The 3,424-nt window shown below is 37.1% G+C and overlaps 1 protein-coding gene across 1 annotated transcript in view; it reads right to left on the bottom strand.

Annotated features, from left to right (window-relative positions):
• Nucleotides 1–1,335, bottom strand: part of LOC107730559 (janus kinase and microtubule-interacting protein 1-like) — a 36,385-nt gene extending 35,050 nt beyond the window's left edge. Inside the window, exon 1 of the mRNA XM_016541414.1 lies at nt 1,317–1,335. The gene's annotated coding sequence lies outside the window, so the exon portion shown is untranslated. The remainder of the gene's footprint in view (nt 1–1,316) is intronic.
• Nucleotides 1,336–3,424: the final 2,089 nt, after the last annotated feature.

Raw genomic sequence — 3,424 nt, forward strand, 5'->3', positions numbered from 1 at the left:
TCCTCAGTGTCACATGATCCTTTAGAAATCATTCTTATGCTGATTTATTATCAGTTAACTTGTGCAGCTGCTTAATATTTTTTTGGGAACCTGTGTTCCATAAATAAAATTAAAAGTTAAAAAGAACAGAATTTATTCAAAATATAAATATTTTCTAACAATATCACTTTTTTGTCCATTTAACACATCCTTGCTGAATAAAAGTATTCTAAAAGCTTCTTTAAAAAAAAAAAGAAAAAAGAAATTTACTGACCCCAAACTTTTGAATAGTAGTGTACAGTATATTTAACACATATTTTTTATTTTGAATAAATACTGTTCTTTTAAACTTTTTATTTATCAAAAATGAGCATAAGAAACTTCTTAAAAATAAAAATAAAAACATTAAAAATCTTACTGATCCCAAACTTTTGAACGGCAGTATATAGGCTATAGGCAATCTACCTCATGAACAGTTAACTGTTCTCCTATTGTGTAATACAAATATGTCCAATAACCTTACTATTACTATCACTATTACTATACTATTTCTCACCCTACATCCATTAAATGTAAATTGTTTTATCTAGGTATACATTAAAGAAAGACGACTTTCCTTATTGATCACGTCTTCCCTCAGGTAAAATGCACATTTTCTTGCGTGGCTGGATGTTGGAATCACGTTTGCATTCGCCCAAACTGATTTGCTGAAGTCTTGTTTATCACTGGTTATGCTCAACCTAAGGCCGTGGCGTGTTGTGAGATTGTGTGATGTGTTTATGTACCTTGTTTGTTTGTTGTAAATGGAAGCATAATAAAAAAAATTTTTTTAAAAAGATTTGCTGAAGTCGAAACGCGGACGTAAAAAAAAAAATAAACTAACTCCATTAGCGCATATCCCGCTCGCTGTGAAGCGGGAGCGACCAGCCGGCGGAGGATTCCGCTTGGTCTTAAAGCCTCCCTGATCACAAATCAAACACTTGTCAAAAAAGAATGATTAATTCTCAATTTAGAGTTTGTTATTCGTATGGTCTAGGTGGTCATACGGCATATGCCTTAAATACGGGACAAACTGCGTTCCGTATAGCTTTCATACGGAGCGCTTTGTTGAGGCCTTAAATACGGGACGATTCCGTATTATACGGAACGGTTGGCAACCCTAGCTAGACCTATAGTGATAAGTCCTCTGTGTGACAACTAGCCCCATTCTTCTCTATTCTGAAGCTAAGCATGACTAGAACAAATATATATTCATAGCCTGCAGAAATGCTCACAACTTTTCAAGGCCTGGAAATCACGATTCCACAATTCCGCGTTATTTCCAGTTTTCCCATCACCGTGGGAACCCAGTAAGCAGTGCATCCAGAGACACCGGGCGGCCAGAACCACACCCACAGCACCAGCCATCACAGACCCACTGCAGCTCAACATCTCCGAGCATCAGACCACAGCACAACACATCAAACAAACCGCCGGATGACTGGCAGCGCTGCGTCATCATGATTGACAGCCGAAAGATGAAAGAGAATCGACACCAATCAGACGTGTTTCAATCTGGAACTACACCGTTTACAAAGCGTCACGAGGACAGATGCCACTGTTACATTACCGAACCAAATGCTATGAATTAAATATGGGTGTGTGATGTTGCAGGACCAATAAACTCTCTCCGGTGAAAGTGATGAGACTACCAAATTCATTCATTACGCTCATACAACCATTCGCGTTAAATTATTCATTTATTTCATAACAATGAAATACCACGTAGCAGTGTGTGTGTGTGTGTGTGTGTGTGTGCTGGAGAATCAAATGGACATATGCAGTGATCCAGGTTATAAATTAACATTTGTTCGTACGATCCCCAGTAACTTGCCGTGAGCGTCTCAGGTGTCCGCGGTCCAGAAGGCCGAAAATGTGTCCTTAATTCCACACTGTCCGGAGAAACACGGCATCTGACAGCAGTTGCGGAAGTGTAGATGAGGGCGGTGTGTGTTGATGCTGTTATAGTGGTGACAGGCAGCGTTACATTAGTCTCCACTACACACACATGCAAGAGAAGTCCGACGGCGAATTTTCGAATCCTACTACTGTGAAGGTCTCGCGTTTAATATTCATGAGCAACGCTCTCGCTATTGGAACGGAGCGGTGCAGCGTCAACGGTAAGTATTTAATATATATGAGCCAAGCAATAGCAATTGGAATATATTAACACACGTCAGCTGTACATAATTGATATTCATAAACTTAGCCTTAGTCATAGTATGATCTGTAATTTCACAACACCTCCACAGTTGAAGGACGTCATTCAAAACTCCTCAGCAAACCCTCACTATCAGATAAAAATACATTTCGTGTATTGATGTGGATACCCTATGTTTGTAGGTTTGGTATTTTTCAATTAATAATAATAATAATAGGCCTAATAATAAATAAATAAGAATGAAAAATCAAAATACATTAAATCAAGTCAAAAATTTAAACAAATTAAAGTCTCATATTATTAATGTATCATTTTTAATTTTATTAATTTATTAATGAATAATTTAGTTATTCAATAAATGCTTTTAAACAAACAAACAAACACTTAGGCCTATTATAAGAGACAACTTACAATAGTGCCCAGTTCTTTCAGATATTGGTTGTTTCAAATAAGAGTTCCCCGCTGATTAAATCGGGTAATAAGTCATAAAAGTAGGGAGAGAGGAAAATGTGGTTATAGCATGAATGAATGAATGAACATAGTCATTTTGCAGCACCACCAGCTGCTGCCGTGTAAGGGGAGGGAGGAGCGTGGGGTTGACAGTGGGTCTTTGCTGAGTGAAGTGGAAAATCAAGCTCAGCCCCAGAAACATCACTAAAATGCCATCATTCTGACCTAGATTTCCTTGTCTGCTTGACTCTTTCTGTCTCTTCTTGTATACTGTACGTATGATTGAATGCAGTTAAACAGACATTACAGCATGCATGATTAACACCATATGCGGGCCACTTCCCTGGGCCAAACTCTCTCTCTCTCTCTCTCTCTCTCTCTCTCTCTCTCTGGATTCACAAAGATCAGAGCATAAAATCATGAAAGTATGACATAAGAAAAAATATATCTTCAAAAACATATTTTGGCAAAAATCTGGCAAAAATAGTAATCTCATAAATGGGGGGGCAGATGCAACACAATATATACAATTAAATTATCATATTTTCTAGAGTTCTACATTTGAGTATTTGTGTCCTTGATATTGTATACACAAATGTAATGTTTCAAATGCAGTGTTGGGGAAAGTTACTTTTAAAAGTAATGCATTACAATATTGCGTTACTCCATAAAAAAGGTTTTTTGTGAGTGAGATGAATTAACGCATATTCATATTTATTTTAGAACAACAGTAACATCTTCTGATTTCTCTCAACATTGGGACAAGAGAGCTGTCAATCAATAAATTGGAAAAAA

The sequence above is a fragment of the Sinocyclocheilus rhinocerous genome, unplaced genomic scaffold (assembly GCF_001515625.1).
Source record: "Sinocyclocheilus rhinocerous isolate Xijiao unplaced genomic scaffold, SAMN03320098_v1.1 scaffold818, whole genome shotgun sequence".
Taxonomy (NCBI): Eukaryota; Metazoa; Chordata; class Actinopteri; order Cypriniformes; family Cyprinidae; genus Sinocyclocheilus; species Sinocyclocheilus rhinocerous.